The 21,078-nt window shown below is 36.3% G+C and overlaps 1 long non-coding RNA gene across 2 annotated transcripts in view; it reads right to left on the reverse strand.

The window, feature by feature from the left end:
* Positions 1 to 3,931: 3,931 nt before the first annotated feature.
* The window catches only part of LOC128850933 (uncharacterized), a 39,226-nt gene continuing 22,079 nt past the window's right edge, over positions 3,932 to 21,078 (reverse strand). The window contains exons 8-9 of one of the 2 annotated variants that reach the window (XR_008448177.1): positions 6,645 to 6,735; positions 3,932 to 5,911 (exon numbers count right to left, since the gene is read on the reverse strand). This is a non-coding gene — a long non-coding RNA (uncharacterized LOC128850933). Of the gene's footprint in view, positions 6,736 to 21,078 lie in introns of both variants that reach the window. The other variant, XR_008448176.1, reaches the window with a different exon arrangement.

The following is a 21,078-nucleotide window of genomic DNA, read 5'->3' on the forward strand; positions in this document are numbered from 1 at the left end:
AGGGTTTACATTTTGGGACAAGGCTTTCAGATACATCTTTTCAGATACACTTTCATACACACCTGTGTTCTTAATGATTCCTTCCAATTCCTAAGGAAATAGCATAGTTTCTTAAGCATGAGGTTTGACTTCTTTCCAGGTCACAGCTTTCTATAGGATTGTCTCCTTTCCTTAAAGAACAGAATATAAGGTACTTTTGGAAAAGAAGAAAATTATCTTTAATCTATTGTTTGATTTTCTGTGAATAATTAAATATTCATCTCCAAGTCTGTTTTAATTTCTGTCCATGGTATATAGACATTTTATTATTTTCTTACAAATGTCAATGAAATAATTTTTGCAAATGAGCATCAGGATACACATTGCCTGCAAACTATTATATGTCCACTTTTTTTTTTCACTATACTCAGATACATGCAATTGTACTTCTACCTGTATTAGAAGATAATGACATTTTACAAGTGAAAATAGTGATACAAATATTATTTGTGGTATATATATCTGTAAAACCTTCCTCATTATCAAGAGATAGTGCAGCAAAAAGAAGTTTTGTAGGAAAGCAGGTTTACTTAAGTGGAAAAATTGAACAATTGCAATTAGCCCCTCTGGATTTATTTGCTAACTGCCTGACACCAGCACTGTTCTGAAGACCCCTGGGTGTTGTCCCTGCAGAAGCACGGCTTTTTCTCTTTTTCTCCTCATTCTAACCTTTTATATTGCAAGCTTATAAAATGTACAGTATTTGCAAATGATTCTGTGGATAAATAAGCTATGCAGAAAATTATAAATAGTTCCACAGAGGGTGGACTCAACTATTGATCAGTCTCTTACAAGAACTTTAACGCTGAAATATTTGATAGGCTAATGTTATAACACTTCTACATACCTTCCTATTTATAGGTTGCCAAGGTACTTAGAATTGTTGTGTTCCAGTAAGGCACACTAGATAATTTAGAAATTTTCTTTTGTAGTCATTGTTTTCTCATATTTTGGACAATCTAACAGGCGTCTTTGAATGTCAGTAAAATGGGACATCTTACTCATCAAGGAAGCAGAGGTGGAAAGAAGGGGACACTGCAGTTTAGTTTTATTTCTACCCTGATCCTACATTCTTATCAACAATTTCCTGAGAAAGAATACTAGAAGTCCTTAATTATTGACATAATTGGAAGCATATTCTTCTTCTCTTTCTTGGCAAATTATAGAAACAAAAATAGTTTCCTATCTCGTACTATCATTGAATTAAGTTAAGTTTTGCAAAGAGCTTTCATCATGAAAATCTCTTGACTAAATTCCTTAGTGAAAGGAATGAGAAAACAAAAGCATAAGTGAGTTATTTTAAATAGTTTTTTCTTTAACGGTTGAGGGTACTATGTATTGTAACAAATATGTGAGATATAGTTTGTCTCTGCAGTGCATGATATTTCAAAAAGGAATATTCAATTTCCGAGCTAGCACAATTCTCATGGAAATTACATACTCACCTGAAAGGGAAGTTTTTCTGTGTCTTAAGTGAGTCTTAGCTGTTTCCAAGTATGCAAGAGGAAACCACAAGATTCCTCTAACCCAAGTATTTATGCAGGTGATATCATTGCTGTATCAGAACATTTTGCAGGCTGTAATGCCTTTGTTCAAACTCCATGTTTTTCATACAGGAGATTGAAATCTGGAATTTTCTTTGTCTTAAATCAATATCCTAATCAGTGCCCACAGGCCAAGAGGATACTTTGTTTCGTTGCTGTGACGAGCAGCAGATGGAAAAGACTAGAGAAAAGGTGTCTATGTACTGAAGTTGGACCACTTCCATGCAAATATGATTACTTAAATTAACAGTTAAGGTGTGTTTTTGTGTAGGAGAAAAAAAAGAAGTAAATGTAATAAATATATATTCATGAGAAGTCTGAAAGAAAAGAATAGGCTTACCTCTTTGGTAGGGTACATCTTAACTCATGCTAATGTGACATTAGATCTGTGTGACATACAACAATACATAGAAATATCTCATAAGACCAATATTTTGTTAATTGCATATTAAAAATTAACTAGATTTAAAAAAGAAAAAAAAAACCAAAATGTGCAGTTTTAGGATTATTGCTCTATTTCATTATATTCAGCCACCAAGATATTCCTCTCAATGTAAAGGAAAGATATTTCCTCAATTTAAGGAAAAAAAATATGCCTCCCTGCACATGATATCTTGTATTGATTTAAGTGAAGTAAGGGAAACTGTCAGATGCACATGCAGCTAGCCAGCTTCTAGTAGTACAAAGATACAGTACCCGTAAAATGAGTATCACATGTAAGCAGCAGCATACGGACCCTGCACAAATTGCTGAGTCTGCATTTCTGTTAAGTCCTGAGGCCCTCTCTGACAGGTTGAAGGTAGGTAATTGTGTCAGGTTCACATAGGAACTTCAGCATCCTGGCAAGAGCATTCCGATCCCTTGTGCTGTTCCAATCTCAACAAGCCACTGGGGAACCTGGCATTTAAATAACCAAAAAAGGTGGGTGTAACATGCTCAAAGTGGATTAGCAGCAGATCCGGGATGAAAACTTGACTGCCCTTAGTCCCAAAGAGCATCTCATTTACTCTGGAGTCACAGATCTCCTGCTACTCCCTACAGAGCAGAGCTGCAAAAGTGCTGAGATTTCTCGGTTTTCAGTAGTTTTGGCATGAGATACACCTAAGTAACTCAGTGTCATGTTTAATATTGAATTTTCAAGACCAGTTCAGAGAGACCGAGGTTTCTAAACAATCTTTTTTCCTGTGAAATGCCCGTAATTTAAAACTTCTTTGGCATACTTTTCTTGGCTAAAAGAGTCTTTCTAATGCTCATCAATTTTATTTGTGATCTGAGTATTTTGCTGGAATCTCATCTGCTGTTTTCTATGCTGTCAGTGCCTAAACCAGATTTTTTAAATATGTGTTTGCTCAGGAACTATTTTGTTATATCATTCTGTTGCAATTGGATATTAAAAGACATACGTAGTAAGTATAGATTCTGCAAATACTTAATGCTTGAAAATATGACCAAAAAAAAGAATTATAACCGCCGGCAGTTAGATAACTGCTGGCACCAAAATATTTACCTTGTTTCTTGCGACATATGAAGAGATCAGGGAAAATGATGTCTTCTGTCACCTGAGGTTTGTCATCTGACCTTTAACTGGAGTTGATGAACAGGGAAGTCAGCTGGTGCAACGGTCCAGTATTTCATTATCTCTTACCTCCAAAGGACCTAGCTGTTATCTAGCACAGGTCACAGCTTGGTGACTTCTGCTAAGCCTTATGGGGATAAAAGCCTGTCACTCATGTATATTGTGGCCTTTGCTTCAAAAACGCTGAGATCAAACAAGCTTAGGGAAGGCATTAATTTCCAGATGAGCTGAGATCTCTAAGCCTGAGAGTCTGGGTTTAATATAGCAAATGATCTCCTTACCACAATCTTTTTACTTACCAGAGAAAAAACCAACCAACTAACCAAGCAATGATTTTGTCGTTATTTTCAGAAATAAGAATGATCATGTATATTAACTTTTAGAATGTGAAGTTTAGCGCAAAAACAAAAAACATGTTTTGAGGCAAAAATTTTAATACTTAGTCACCCGAGTAATATTTTTTTCTGGCAAGTATTACGGCCTCCTCTCTGGTACTACAGAAGATGGAAGAGTCTGTTTACTATGAAAGCATTTTGTGATCCTACTTTTGGTAAGAAAGGGAGTGTTTCCGTTCCGAGGGTCCATCAGGATACACACTCTTGTTGCCAGATCACCAGTGTCTCTAGTCTAGCACACACTGAACATGCTTGTATTTTTATTCAGTAAATGTTCTTTCTTCCTAATAAGTAATAAATAAGAAACGGAAGGCTAATAAAACTAAAGAAAGACATGTTTTATTTCCAGTTTTTCTGCAAGCTCCTTATATATCATAAAGCAGACCAAAGATGTTCTTTATATCTCTGAACACATCAGTCACAGCTGAATAAAAGAGACCTAAGATTGTTCTGCTCATTGTCATCTCAGATCAACGCAAATTGGAAAATTATACCTGGGACCTGAGACGGTTAGAAATCATACAGCAAGATTTATTCTTTCAGGATTAACGCTCTATTTATGCTACTATTGAGCTTCTAAAGTTGAGATGACTTCCATCAAACTAGTTCAGCTCTCTTTGTACTGCACTTTCCTGCATTTCAGATTACAAGATTAGCTGAGAGACCTACAGTCTCTCAGCATTGATTCGAACTGGCATTTTCCCACTTTCTTTCTCCACAGGGTAAGATCAATATTGTAATCCACCTTAGAGGAGTTCCAGGCTGACCAGTAATAGTAATGCACTGAACTGGTGGGTGAGGTGTTCTGGGCACCAGTCAATTAACATGTAGAATTAAATACAATTTATTAACACATGAGAAAGTAGTTTCAAAAACATTCTAATTTATTATTATTACAGGCAACTTGTCTAGGCAAAATGATTTAATCAAAAGAGCTTTTTAATCATGAGGGAAACATATTTTCATCAAAGTCAGCAGCACACTTTAATTAAATAGAGTAGAAAGCAGAAGACAAGTTCTGAAATGTTATCTGTTGCAGAGGCTCCAGGGGGATAAGGAAATACGTTCAAAAGTTGACCTTTCACAAAGAAAGCCCATTTGGGTATATATCTATTTCTTTTCTCTACATGAGAGATTTATGTAGCTAAGTGCCTGCTCTTGAGATGAGAAGGTACTTCATCAAGCATTATTATTCCAGGCATTAAGTTGATGGACAGGTCCAGAGCCTACTATTGTAAGAGAGGCATTATGCCATGGAAGTTATGAAGGATTAAAAAGTCTTTACTTCTCAGTACAGATTGCAGTTTAGGAGATTGTTAAAATCACCACTGATAACAGTGCATTATTTGGTAATAGGAATCAGGAGATATGTCAATTTAGACCTGCAGTGGTCTAAACTGTGCTGCTCTGTTTCGTTTGCCTACAAAACATGTTGAAAGCCATGGCCCTGTATGTACTGCTGATTTCAACAAGACATATCATGAAAGGATGAGAGCTGCTCTGCAAAACTCTCAGCATTTAGAGCACAGATCCAAAAGGTTAGCATGGATTTATGGTTACAAGATGACCCCTAAGGTGGTGTTGGCTCTGCTGTCATCACTAATGAGCTGTTTTGCTGAGCACATCAGTTGGTATAACAAAAGAGAGCAGGAGGAGTGACATCATCAAAGAGGAATCTCTCACTCTTTCGAGTCCTTCCTTTCCTTGGAACACTGGACAGAGGCCATAACAGCTTTGACTGTGATTATAACGCATCTTCTGGTCTGCCCACCTGACATCCACTAACTCATCATACTGTCAGACTTATCCAGGCAGACTTTTCACAAGCATCAGTGAATATCTTGTGTTCAGACTTGCACCATATTTGTGTTCAGAAGCTTTGTAATGATAGCTCTTCAACTGCATCTTTGCAAGGCTCTCCATTAACATATTTTATCACATTATCACTACTTTCCTGTACTCAGCCAGAAACTCTCTTCCACATACTGAACTTTTGTTTGCAAATCTTTTTTTCAGAAAAAAAATAATTCTTTTTTGAAATGGTTGATCATTTAATTTCAAATTACTTCATGCTCTTCTTGCCACACCAGAAGGACAGGATGTCAGTCAGAGGGACCTGGACAAGCCAGAGAAGTGGGCCAGTGTGAGCATCACGACATTCAACAAGGCCAAGTACAAGGTCCTACGCTTGGGTCGGGGCAATCTGCAGTTTCAATACAGGATGGGGGTTGATGTGATTGAGGGCAGCCCTGAAGAGAAGAATTTGGGGGTCCGGAATCCTCAACATAAGAAGGAGATGGAATTGTTGGAGCAGGTCCAGAGGAGGCCACAGAGATGATCAGAGGGCTGGAGAACCTCTGCTATGAGGACAGGCTGAGTTAGGGTTGTTCATCTTGGAAAAAAGAAGGCTCCAAGAAGACCATACAGAGACATTCCAGTACCTGAAGGGGGTGTACAAAAAAGCTGGGAAGGTACTGTTTACAAAGACATGTAGTGGTGGGAGTAGGGGCAATGGGTATAAACTGGAGAGGGGCAGATTTAGACTATACATAAGGAGGAATTTCTTCACAATGAGCATGATGAGGCACTGGAACATGTGACCCAGTGAAGTTGTGGCTGCCCCATCCCTGGAGTTGTTCAAGGTCAGGTTGAACGTGGGCTTGGACAGCCTGGTCTAGTGGGAGATGTCCCTGCCCATGTCAGGGGGTTTGGAATTAGACAATCTTTAAGGTCATTTCCAATCCAAATCATTCTATGATTCAATGATTCTTTGATTCTATGGTATGCATAGATTATTTAAGGCATAAGTCTTGACTGAGTATAATTGTAAGGTGTCATCCATGAGTATGAATGGTCATTTTTGTTGGAAAATTGGGAGAGACAAAGTTTTGGCAAATGGATATTTGATTAAAAATACCCATCTCTGAGTCTGTTGAATTGTAGTGGTAATTAAACCAGGCTGTTGATTGTACTTTGGCTGAATTATTTCAGATAACAATCAGTAAGCCCCCAGATCAACAGATGATGATTATCATTATTCCATCTATGAGAACCAAACAATCAAAACAAATAAACAAGCTTTTTACTCACTGTAGTAATCACCTCCTGGCAATCACAAAGTCCATATCTCTCAATAGTAACTCTGAGTTAGTCTTACTGCAAAAAGATTTGCATTCAAGACCTGGTAAGGAAGGAGTAGTGTGTATTATTGACTGTCTTTAAACAGAGAAATATGAAAGAGTCTAAAATCTCATTTATATTTCTTTAACTAGGGGCTGATGGAGGAAGAAGGAGGAGGAGCTAGGGACACAAAAGCAATTAAAAGTGAAGGTTTACAAATAAATTGTTTGTAGCTAATCAAGTTGCTGTGGATAATCTGTTGGTTGTTTGTCTTCTTTCTCCATTTTGTCATGGTGAAATGGTTTGTTGCAGTGAATAGTATTCATTCTTGAAATTGTTTTCAGCAGTCAACACGTGAGGTTAAATCACAGCCTCTGATGCAGGCACAGAGGCCTCTTGCCTCACTTTACATATCTACAAAATAAAGACATTTATCCAAGCCAACTACTTCAAAGACTTTCCAGTAAGGGTACTGATTATAGTAGAGAATCATCCATCCCTATAAAACAATCACCTCATCCCAATGTAAGCATCAAGAATACATTAGAGTTGCATACAAGGAGTGTCCTACAAGGCTGAAAAATGAGACAATACTGATTTATGAATCATATGCACCGAAAGGGCTTTCAGTGAACTCATTAGAGAGGAAGAGGCTGCTCTGATCCTGTCTGGACAATGTTCCATCCTTTGTCCAGTTTTGTGACCTCAAGCTGATATTATGTTGTTGGCAGAAACAGGATTAACAAACATATTACAACATCTTCATTCTTATGAATCACCAGTATTAATTTTGAAGATATTAACATGCAATTTTCTAACTGAATACAAGTTCAGGAGAGAGCTGGAATCTGAATGAATGTCCACAAGGCTGTCAAAATGATCTGCAGAGAAAGGGAGAGTTCTATTCTTAACCCCCTTTTAATTCCTTCAGTCCAAGAGAATGAAACAAAACACCCCGTCCAGGCTCATATGAAGTGTGAATGGGAATTTTCAGACAGAATGCTCAGAATGAAACTCCACAGACAGCAGTTACAACTATTAATGCACATTATATTAAGACAGAATATAACCACCTCTTCTACAAAACTGGTGAATTTGTCCATATTGGGCCTTTGTAATTAAAAGCAATGGGTGATCCAAGGAAATTAACTTCCTCTGGGCCTAAATAATTGGGAAAATAGTCCCTAAGGCAATTCAAATGGGAAAACAAACAAACAAACATACAAAAACTTAGGAGTCAGCTCTTCTACAAAAACCTCAGTGAATTTAGCTTAATAATGATGTGTTCAGGCTTATTATGTGCCAAAAATAAAGGCCAAAAAAGTGAATGAGTTCATGCTGATAATAATAAAAAACCTCATCCTTCTATTTCTTATTTCCTGCAACAAAGCAGTCCTCTAATTGTCTACATTTATTGAGAGGAAAACATATAGTCATCCTTAATCATTCCTGCTTCCCTATGATAGTCTAAATAATACTGTAGCTGAACACAAAAACAAGAAAGTAAACTATGCTTACTCATAGTAATCATACAAGTAATAGCTGAAAATAAGCCACACTTAGAGGACAAAAGTTTAAACACTAGAGATGTGAGTACTCTTTGCTGTTATCTCAAAACCAGCAGATTGGTGAACAGATATATGAAAGCAATAAAATACTTCCTTCAAAAGACCTTTAGGTGATACTCTGATCAAAAAGTTGCAGAAGAATATAAATGCAGCATGAGTTGTCACCCTCCAACACACAAAACCAGTCTCCCACCCACAAGGTGAAAAAGTATCTCATCAGTTTACCAAACATGAAAAATGTTGGGTGACAAAGTTGGCAAGAAGGCCTTCTTTTCTATTTTGAGACATTGTCAAATCTTCTTGTAATTCTATAATTCTATCTGCATATTTGAACTCTTTTCATATAACCCAAAACCAAAGAGACATTTTCTTTCCAAATTAAAAAAAAACAAAGAAAGTGTGTTGCATGATGTCTCATTCACTTACATTCATAGTTGAGACACCTACAAAATCGAACCAGTCACTCTAGATAACACAAAAGTTAAAGAAGAAGACCTAGTTTCCAGGATATGGAAATCACCTTTGCTGCAATTCTTACAAGTGAAAATTTTCTTGGTCTTTTCCATTGACTGAGAGTAGATAATCTACAGAACTGCATACTAATGAGAAACCCTTAAGAATTTGTTCCAGTTGCCCATCTGGCTTCTTCACTAATTTATGGGCTATCTTGACACATTTCAATATTACATTACCTTCTAATATCATAATTTAGAAAGCTAAAAATAGTCTCCAATATCCTGAATAGTGAAACGATTAAAAATGTTATAAAATGCAACACAAATGCAATGCAATTAAAAAATCCATACTGTACATTTGCACAACGAAACATTGCAAGAATATGGAATATAATCAAATTATAATCAATTCCAAAACAAATTAAAAAATACGTATTCAGTAAGGCGTCTTACAATTTCAAAAGAGTTTGCTGTAGGCCATGCAGTTTTACAGACATAAATTATTTAGTGATATCTCATAAGAAGACACAATAGAATCAATTTCTTATTAAGAAAAAGTAGCTTAACAGCTGGAATATCCCTCTCTCTATGGGTATAGAATATCACCTGACTAGGCTCTACATGCCCTAGCCACAGGACTACTTCCATTTTTTCCATTTTTCACATTTTTCCTACTATTTTTCCCATGAATTTCTGCTGATTTCCTGGAGACTGAACTTTTCCTGATGTTTTGGTGTTACAGTCTTACACAGACTAGATCAAAGCCCTGTTTTCATTTTCTTTCCTATCCCAGTCTTCAAATCTGAAGACATATTGATGATGCAAGAGCAATGGCCAAATATCCTGTAGATATTTCAGCTTTTGCAGACACTTTGGTTATCACAGAAAAATTAACTACACTTAATCTTCTCAGTGAAGCAGTTTCTAAGTATAGATATTTTTAGCTCCCGCTACTGGTATCATGGGCATGATGAAAGACATTAATTTCTTCTCATGTAAGTTACCAGATCAATACTTGTTTGGTTTTGGCAATATAGTCAAGAATGACTGCTGGAAAACCATCCTTTTACGTGGTACATGTTGACGACAGCCACCTAAGATGATATTTACAGCACTGCTGGAAAATCATTCCTTCCTTAATTTCCCAGACTTCTCCTGAAGTGCAGTCTCTACCATTGTTGATTTGCAGCACTGGTTTTAAATTTTACATTTAGTGTTTTCCTTTAAAACAAGCTGCTTCTTTCACTTCATAGAATCATAGAATCACCAGGTTGGAAAGGACCCACTGGATCATGAAGTCCAACCATTCCTAACACTCCCTTAAACCATGTCCCTAAGCACTTCGTCAACCTGTTCCTTAAACACCTCCAGGGAAGGAGGTGTTCGTCAACTTGCATTGACTTTCAACATGAAAAAAAAAAACCAAAACAAAACAGAAACCTCTGAACAAACTATGCAAACTCTTGACAACAAAAAGGAGAACATATTAAGGTTTAAAATGTCAGTTCAGAGTGTCCCTGACACTGAAATTGAGGAGAGGGTCAGATAAAAATGAAATGGTCTGTGACCCATGGATAATTCAGCTGCCACTGGTGGAACCATCCCATGAGCTGATGGACCAGAGGCATTTGTTAGCATCAGAGAAAGGAAGAATATCTTTGAAAACAACCTGTTCCTCAAACGCTGTATTTGAGAAAGCAACTGCTCCCTGCTATTTTGACTCCAATTATGCCTAGGAATTTTAGGGAGTCTTTTACTATGTCTAGTAACTCTATGTATTTCTGTCTTAATTTAGGAGCTATCTTTATGTATAGCCTTGCTCTGTCTGTCTGGTCACTATAGGAAGAGGGGAGTGCTTTTCAGCTTCCTTGAGAATAAAGTAGCTTAACAAGAAAAAAAGGTAGTTTGAAGTGATCCTTCTTTTATTCCTGCCTGTTTTTTCTCTCAGAAAAAGCAGCTGAATTGCCATGATAAACCTACATTATAACATTTTGCAGACCAAACATTGTACGTGTGTTAGTGAAAGCAGCAGCCTGCCTTTTGATTTTTGTTTTCCTCAGACAGCATAACTTATAGCAAGAATCCTTTTATTCATTCATTATTACTTGACAGTTCCATATTGTAAAAACATTATTTAAACAATATTTTTGATGATCTCTCAATGCGAATTATGTTGAGAAGTTTCTGTAGAAGCAATACACAACATATTAATAACTGAAATGGATGTTTGGAATTCTGTTAGTGTGTATTATTGTTGATAACACTGAACTGTGGTTTTGGAATATAATAAAACATCACAGGCACTTCTGATAAGAAGCCTTTAAATCTTTTAAGTGATCTTATACGTAATATTTTTATGTGAAAACTGTCATATTTCCGACATAACAAGGACATATGGCAAAGTCCCTCAATAATTATAACTGTTTAATAGGAGAAGATGATTGTAAGCATCATGGCCAGATTTAATTATTTTCAGGCAAAATAATATTGCATCTTCTTAAACACAGAATGCCCCTACACCCATTTTTATCTATTCCAAGTGAAATAGACATCCTACTGTGGATACTCATACAGTGTTCAAATCAGATGTGGTCTTTCCTACTAAGCTATGGTCTTGCTTTAAAAATAAAATGCCATGAAACATTTTACCCAGAGCACCCCCACATGTACCTTCTCTAAAAACCCCCTTACGTTCATTACAAGGCAGAAATATTACAGCCTTCCCCCATCCAAATCTTCTCATCCCCATCCCCCCCCCAAAAATACCCAAAACTGAAAAAAAAATACCCTGCTTTTTTTCTTTCTAATGAAGAAGAAGTTCAAGCCCCTAAGGTGGATATGCTCTTTAAGTCTGGATTCAGTGAAAATATCCTGTTTAAACAAACTTCCGATTCATGCTTCCATCCGGATTCATTTTTCTCCTCATATGATTAGTATATGTGTATGTATGTGTATACATATGCATGTATATGTGTATATGTCTATATATATGCAAATATCTTTTGCATCATTTATATCTACCTTAGACCACTGTTTGAAGTTTTCTTCTGCAACGGTGCTGGCTAGCAGTTTGCATTTAGGACTTTTTCCTGCAAAAAAAAAATTTCCCAGTACTCAGGCGAACTCAGATGCTTCTAGAAAGCTACAAATATCATTACAATCTTAGTAAAGCAGTGAGTTGGCAGCCCAGTTATGCTTAAAAGCCTTGCTTTATAGAGCCCAATGACACTGAATCTTCTGAATTCCACCAAAAGCAGGCAACACAGCATTCCTGTAAAACAGGACATTGTTTCTCTGCAGCCAGACTAAGTATTTTTCCTCTGGTTTGCATGATCACTTGCTAAATCTGTTATGACAGGCTACTTATCTCAGTCAAAGTTTTAAGATCTTTGAATCATTCCCTCAAGTCAGGACATTTGAGTGATAAATCCACCATACCTAGAAAGCGTTTTATAGCACAGTGAAAAAAAAAGATTACAGCAGGTTAATTTCACAAGTCCTGCTTTTCCTTCGAGACAGTATCTCACCATAACTGACCAGCTAGGACAGGTATATGCCTGCTTTGCATCTATAGAGTGGCACAAGGAAGCCTGGTCCAATATATTTAAATGCCTAAAATAAGTGGCCTCATTTTGAGAGATGAATAGCACCAACACCTCCTACCAATGGTAATGAGAGTTGTGGTCTCAGCACTTTTTAAAATGAAAAATGAATTTGGAACAGAAAGTTTCATGCCTATATATGGAGCCCCTGATGCAGGCAGCCCGATCCTAGGTGGAAATAGACCCACATGATTTTTTAAAGGCTATTTTACATCTGTCATTCAAATATTCTTGAATATATGTGGAACTTTATCTGGTCTGTTGTTTTATGGTAATTATCTGCTTCATGTGTTTTTCTAGTTGAGTCTGCAAGTTTCAAATTACTGGCTCTCTTTTAAAGATCTGTATTTATCACGCCAATAAATCTTTTAGGTAACTTGTGCCTTGAAGCCAGAGGTGATAAGAAACTATTCAAACCCAATTTTTTGAGCCGATCTGATTTCTCACAGCCTGAGTCAGCCATTTTTCTGCGTGCAGAATCTGTTCTGCCTCAGACTTTAGTATTTCTCTTCAAAATTTTGGGAGGCAGATCTATATAAGAAACAATATTGTACTCTTTGAGAACTGTTCATTTCAGTATGCCAGGTTAAGTCTCATAGCAATTCGGGCACAAAGTGAAACCAGTCAGAGGCTTCTCTTTCCAATTCCATAAACTGGTTGTTTTCCAGGTCGGCATAATTCGCAGAAAGTAGTGTTGCGTTCTCCAGCATGGAACATTCTATTACAAAGTGCTGTGGTTGCCTTTATCTGCCCTGTGGGGAAGCAATCCCTTTCCAGCTTTCACGCACAAAAAAAAGTTTACTGCACTAGAAGTAAAGGTATGTGTTTATACACAGAGATACACCAATATATTTTTTCTTTTATCTGTGGCATAAATACATGGTTTCCACAACTATGGTATCTGAGAAGCTTTTATGGTTTTTCCCTTACATCAACACTGAAACATAGTGGTAATATTTACTATTTCATTTGTAGGAATACGAAACTTAGAGAAAGGTGTTTAATGTCACACAAGATGTGGAAAGCACAGCAAAGAATTCAACTCAAATTGCTGGGTGGCACACTGTGTTTTTCCTTCCTTTTCTTCTTCAGAAATAGAGATATGAGCACAGTTCAAGGAAGTTCTGATTTTCTAGGAGTGGCGTTAAATCTCTCTTACAATATTGGTTAAACTCAGTGTTCTAATTTTTAACATGTTAAGTCATGGTATCACATAAAAACTCAAGATGGAAGAAACATCTGGAGGTCACCTGGTCTAATTCCTGCTTGAAATTGGGCCATTCTCTTTTTCTTACAGACAGTTAAGACAATGAAGATAATGTTAATGTTAGGTCTAACATCTTTTAGAGGTGAGCTAGTTGCACTAGTATACACGCCTATGAGCACACAGGGCATGTATTCTAATAGAGAATAACAGTTCAAGTGAAAAAATGAGAAGTGCTCATTTTTCTACATTGTTATGAGATATCACTGAAGGAAAAGGGTATTTTTCTTTTCCCCTAACAGTGCTTAAGTAAGCCTAGGCTACTGGTTTAACTAAATTGCTAATTTGAGGAGACAGGAGGGAACTTGTTTTTTGTGGCATGAAGGTTCATGTTAATTTTGTTTTATTTTGAATGCCCAAAATACTTAAATTTAAGTTAAGGTTTGAAGCTAGTTGGAGTCAGTAGAAGAGAAACTAAGCACAACTACTGTCCAAAAAGCTATTTGAAACTGACTTAGCCCCTTGATATAACAGGAAACTTTTTTTTAAGATGACTGTAGACTATCCGTGTCTAAAAAGAGAAGATTTGACAATTACATATGTTAAATCCCTGGTATTTGGTTTATTATAGTAAGTAATTGTTTCCAACTCTGTATATGTAATTGGAAATGCACCTGAAGGGCTGCATTGGTTATCTGTCAGGTATCTTTTCATATAGAGGGACAACGTTAATGAACTCCTTGATGTCTACTGAGGCACTGGAAGAGAATTAAAGTGACAGCAAATTTGTAACTTCTCTTTTCCTGTCAAGTGAACAGAGACTTCAACTGTGTGAATACTAGTAAATAAACCTCCAACAAAATTGCCCTTCCTGGAAAACAAAATTACTTGAAATGAGGCTTATTTTAAATACGTAGTTCTCCTACATCTTAAGTGGCTATTGAATTTCAGGGAAGTGGGAGGAATAATTCATCTACTGCATGGAGACTCTTTATGGTTTACATAGAGAAGATGATTGACCTCTTTAATCTGTTACTTATTTGCAGCGTGTTTTCTCCAATTGTCTGAACTCCAAAAGGGAAGATTGTAAGGTGTTATTTTAAAAAGCCATCAAAAATTTTTGTCTAGTGTGAGTATTATATTTTTATATTATATTTAGATTTAGATTATTTTATGAAGATAGTGAGGTGTATCTACTTACAATAAGTATAATCTCATCTAATTTTAACCATTAAAATTTTTCTCAGCAGAGAAAAACTTCTCATCACCCTAATCTAAGAGTGATAGAGGTAAAATTAATCGTCACTTAAAGGTGCTTTTTCTTTCCATTGACTGTTGAGGGTTTGTAAAGGATTAGTTTAGGATAAAGTCTAAATGGAAAAATACTTGAAGCTCAAGAGCTTTGGAGCCATTGTAACACCAGCAGCATCCACTCCTCAGTATGAATTCCTCGTGACATTAGGAGAAGGGGCTAGAGATAAAATCTTGCATGATTCCTTCATATTCCTTGACCCTAAGTTAGCTGACAATACTGTGCAAAATGCAGATAGGTTTACACAGTACAATCATGCACAGATTACCATAAAGTCAGTGACTTAAACCAGAAAGTGATACATGTTTCTCAACTCCTTGTAACAGGTAATGGTTTCTCAAAGAACAGTACCCAATTCGAAGAGTGCATTCAGCAACTGTCTTTGGTACAGCTGGTATATCAGAAAAAAAAAAATAGAATGAGAAAGCAATAGACAATGCAAAAGAATAGATTTTCCATGTTGAAATTAAATGTGTTCATGCCATAGACAAGTAATATCATATCCTAATAACAACAGATTTTCTTTTAAACACAGAATAGCATGTATAACTTTAATTTTTAATCCTGTCTGGCTCTACAGCTACCCATATATACATTTCTACATGTTTCATAGAGCTGCAGAAGTATATTCAGTCTGAGTTCCAGGATCAAGCAGCAGTTTCTGGGTTTAAAACCACAAATAATTTCTCCAAGTACAACAAAACAGCTAATCATAGAAGTCAAGATTTACTCTCCAGGATCAGGGATTGCTGTATTTAGTTCTCATTCTTCTTTAACAAGTCCACTTACTTAGCTTTTCTTCCATGAATTTATTAATTAATTTAGTCTGCATAAATATTCATTTTAAATTTACTGTTTAAATAGAGGAACGAATGTTGTACTTTTCAAATTTATTTGTAAAGTGGTCTTTGATTTTAAATATGTTTGCTTTCATGGCTTTTTGCCACATTAATTAGGAGAAGTCAGAAATAAAAAAAAAATAATATTACAGTTAGTATGGTAATGGGAAAATATGAAGGCTATTGAAATGAGGCAAGTCACTACCTAACTATAACCAGTAATAATCCCTAACAGCTAAATGGTACATTCGACAAAGCTCTGTATCTCAAAGTGTTATACAATGGACATAAGCAGCATTTCACCGTTTTAAACATGCCTCTGAAGTCTTTATAAATGATGATGAAAAGCCTGTTCTCTTTGCTTGTTTCTTGCTTTTCCCTTTGGGGAGTCTATAACTATAATCATCTGGAAGTGAACTCTCTTCTATTATGCACAGCTTATCTTAGGTACAATGTGGGCACATGTGCTCTGGAGAGTTAAACTATAGTTGACAGCAAACCCATTCTATTTTAATGCCCTTACTAAATCACTTCTTTCTTTTCTGATTACTTACTTCAAACAAACCAGTTTTGAAATCTATATAGAATTGTTGTGCCTCTGGGGTTAAAATGCTGACTCTGACTCTCATAAGGTAATGGTCCTAAGTCATTCTTATTCATAAGACTGACTTGCTTAATTGACTGAGGGCCATAATGAGACTTCCACTAATGAGTACCAAAGTTAGCTTTTTTGAGCTCTTCCATCCGTTGACTGTGTGCAGAAATAGATATCACAGCTCCGCTGGATTGTAGGCGGTCTGGATGACTCACCAGCCTTTCCACCACCCATACCACAGCAGTCATCGAAGCTGAGCTCAGGACCAACAACAGATAGTGTGAACATTTTCTCTAGTCTGGGTCCTCACTGCAAGTGGAAGTGTAAGAGTCTCAGAAATACACAGGCAGTCATGCACTTCTGAGTTATACAGTCATATGTTTCTGGTCTCAGCAAGCTTTGCTCAGCTGGGTCAAGAACAGACAGTTAAGCATTGGAATAGACTGTCTGAGAAGTTGTCTTATCTCCATCCTTAGAGATTTGTAAATCCAAATTAGAAACGTACATGTTATTAATGTTTTTGGTGCAGCTGGTACCAGAAGGCAGGTGCTGTGCTGGTATACTTAGGAGGTCCGTTCCAGCAGGTCTTTCCAGCAGGTTAATGTTCAAACCTAGCCACTCACATGAGTTTCCAAACCCCGTGAGGATCTTATTTACTGAAAGCACATTCTACCTTGTTTTGTCTCACATAGTTATTGCCTGCTGAAATGCCATTGTCCAAAGCCAGAGAAAAGGTTCTTTTAAATCATCTTGGAAAATCCCTTCCACAGTAAGGAGCTATAATACACAGCCAAATTATGCCAATTGAACCCCTTTCCACAGAATCAGTTTAAAAATTTCTTCAGCATATTTACCTTCCTTAAGCTGTGTCAGACAGGTTCTGTACTGTGTTGCAAATGTTGTTCCAGTGGAGCTGAAATCAATGGGACAATTTGAGAATAAAGGGCTGCCTGGCTTGTATATAAAGGTATTTAAGCTAGTTTGTTACCTTTCCTTGGTATTTTCTGATTAGGTCATCAACCAAGGTTTCTGCAAATCTTATTAATTTCCAAAAAAAAATCTTCCAAATATACTGTTTTCAAATTTCCCGAGATAAAGAATTCCATTAGCTTATTAAATTGTACTGTTGACACTGAATCTTCCTTACAAGTCAGCATAACAAATTTCACCTTACTAACTTAATAAAACACAAGTTATTACAGTTCCATTTTCACTGAAAGAAATCTTGTTCAAAAGCACAGTATAAGTAAGAGATTAAAGACTCAAAGATTTCTTTGTCTGTATTTCTCACTTTCTCCCTCTCTATCTATTATCACAATATGTTATCTAATATAGAGACAGAATGTTTATGTCTTATCCAGATAATTCCTTGTAATTTGTGAAATCTTTGAACCTTCTAGGGGTAGATTTTGGAAGAAAGAACAAGTTTAGGGACCAGTTCTACACTACCTGAAGAAATCTCTTAAAAAATATGAGTCACACTGTAGAAAGAGTTTGGTTGCCACTGATTCAATTAAAGCCTAAGGAAAACATCTACGCTCATTTTAACTTCAAAGACCTCTGTAACATTTAGGCTACAAATTTTCATAAGAGCAAAGATGCCCCCCATAAACAGGCAGATTGCAAACAGAGCGTTTATATTCTAGATTTGTAGATAAGCTTACACTGCATTAGAATATCAGTTAGTTCAGGCTATAAATATCTTTCTGTTTGAAGATTTTTATTTCTTACATGTAACTGAAATTCATATATTTTGTTTGATTTCCTGGAGATAAAGTACAAATCCATCACTTCAGGAAAGTATGTAGCATAAATATAATCTAAGTCAAATATTTTCTAAAATCATACTCTTACCTCCAGCTAGGAAGGAGGGCATTTCCTAGGGCATCAGTAGACATTTTTTATGCAGACTTCGAGATCAATTTACACCCCTTTAGTACAGTATCAACTAAACTTGTGAATTAACACTCAGAAGTTTTTTCTGTTTGGGGGTCAGAAGAGAGTTATTTGGTCATCTCCATTCTGAATTGCATGATCTTCAGTAGTTTAAGTTTTAGTAACTTCACATTCTGACATAAGATTAATTTTCAGAGTCTTTACTCAGTATTGAATTATTGAATGATTTTTTGCAAATGATATATTTTAGACTGAGATATCATCTTGCTTATATAATAAATGCCTAAGTGAAAAGCCTCAAAGAGACAAATTCCTTTGCTCTTATCCAGTTATTGTGCAAATTTTTTAGCATATGACCATGTCTTTATTAACATTTTCAAAGCTGTCAATGTTCAGTCAGAATCCGTGTTCCTGTACCGGACCTGGTTCATCTCTACAAAGCTCAGAATATGAGCTATCCATGTCTGCCCGGTTAATATACCATGTAAATGGCAAACTGTCCCTATTCTCCATGGGGCGAAGAAAACAAGCTACATCTGAAACACAGTAGTGCACAGGATCTAAGTAAGAATAAAATCTCACCAGAACAAAGCTCATTTGTGCAGTCTATAGTTGTAAATGAATACGATAACTTCTGGTAACAGACTGTTTCCCCTGTGCTGGCTTATGGATTGTTCTGCATCCATAGGCTGTTAGTTTGCAGAATGGATCCTCAGGGCCTGTCAGCTGTTATTACAAACTAATCCCCAATTAGCATCTTTATTCAATTGTAAGAATAATGAAAAGAAAAAAAAATAAAAAGCAAGCTAGAATAACCACTAAATGGAAAAACAAGTTCACTTTAATTAAAATGTAATAGCATTTGTGAAGAGCCTTAAACTGAGGGGGGAAATTCAATAGACATTTATTTTATTTGAGAACTTCAGAAAGGTAATTAAATGCACTAATTTCTTTTGAGCTCTCCCTGATGATCTCTTAAAGTCAAGGCCTGGTCTGTACCAGTGTTATCATCAGATTAGTTTAATATTTATATAACAAACGTGTTCCCAGAATTCTGATAATAGCATCAACTAGGAGGTGGCTTTTGGAAACATGTTCAGCCTGTGGGACTGTGCAGGGTCTCAAGCTGGTAGGATTCTTTACTTTTGCTGGTGGGAAATCTGGGATTTCTGCTTTCCAGTCTTTGTTCAGGATACATTTTAGTACCTTTGGTATTTAAGAAGGACTGTTAGCCATATAGCAATTGTAGAAATTTGGGAAAAACAGCTTTCTTTCTTTCTTTACAGAAATAGGATTTTATTTTACTGGCCAAACTAAAATCAGTCTAAATGTTGTGTCGGTAGAAACTGGAGCAGGTTTGCTGCAATATAGAACATACACAGATATATACACAAAAAGCGTATATATATAAATATACATATATAAATATATGATAGTGTATAATATACCAACATTAAATATTTATTATAATATACTGTCTTATACATGAGTACATGTACATACACACAACCTACATATCCATATACATGTGTGTATTTACATGTGTACGTAACATAATCTACTGCCTGGCACTTTGCCACATTGCTTGAAATCAGATTCATCCAGGGACCATGAAATCTGAGGACTAATTAACAGATTTCACATGTAACAATCTAAAGTGGCTTGAGGTTCATAGCTGATGAAGTATTGACCCCTTCATAAGCTCAGTGTTCATTTTTGTTTCATCTTTGTCATATAGATAGAATCTGTCTCACTACATTTAAAACTCATCCAGTATATTCAAGGCAGTCATCACAGGCTTCCTTTATATTCAAGAGAAAAAAAGGAAAACAAAAAAACCAAACAAACCAAACATGAAAGGAACTTCAGGGTAATTTGCTCAGCTGTAGCATTCTAAAAAAAAAGGTGAGGTAATGCCACCCCTTTTCTTTAAGACAGTAGCCTGTCCTTCCTAGATGCTAGTGCAATAACTCATTCAAAATCTTTTCTAGAAACTAATGGAAAGATGACAGAAGGATAATAATCATCATAACAGTTGTACCCTGTCCCCTAGGTATAACTAGAATCCTATCTTTCATTGATTTGTCTTTGGTAAATATTCAGAAACCTCTGCCTATGTAGGAAAAGGATATCTAGTGAATTGGATTTTTTTAATCAACATTTTCTGACACCATTCGCTCCTCTGGTATGCTGTCAAAACAGTACTGATGCAGGCTGCCTTTTGTTGATCTCTTTGGTAATTAGTTTTTGAAGGTTAATCCCACTAGGCATTCCATGTGTTAGCTTGGAGTTTAATGACTTTCTGAGCTTTAAAGCACTATGTGCTGGAGATAAAATATTGCACAAAGTTTAGGTCTGTTTGATCCTCCAGCATGCTGTACCTGATCAAATTCAGATAACCAACCCATCAGGTTTACCCAGTTAATACTTTCCCGTTTCCCTGTCATAGGCTTCCTTCTGTCACACAGGGAGCCATAAGGTGACCTTCATATACAGACATTTTCTATCACTCACAAAAAGCAAGCACATACCTATTTACATCTTGGTCAGACAGAATTGGCTTTTAATGGAGATCCAGCTCAAAGTTAAATCTTGACCTCCAACAAGGTTTGAAATCCATTCGGAAATAAAACCCAGATGTTAAAGTAGCTAGGCTAACACTATTTGTCCTTGGGGAATGTAACCCGTGACAATGTTGTTTCCCCAGTTCTTATGCTCTTCTGGGATCTACCTTCTCTTGGTCATTATTTGAAAGAGAGGATGGACTGTTGGTGTGATGCAATGTGACTATGCTTATTTTCTTACGGTAACAATAGCAAGAAGTCTTCAGATCTGCACCATTTTGACTTTTCGACATTGTAGTACTTCTATTATTATTTGTATGGGGATTGTAACTCAAAACACCAGTAAAGAATAACAGGCGAGTACAATGC

Source organism: Cuculus canorus, chromosome 1 (genome assembly GCF_017976375.1).
Source record: "Cuculus canorus isolate bCucCan1 chromosome 1, bCucCan1.pri, whole genome shotgun sequence".
In the NCBI taxonomy this organism is placed as follows: domain Eukaryota; kingdom Metazoa; phylum Chordata; class Aves; order Cuculiformes; family Cuculidae; genus Cuculus; species Cuculus canorus.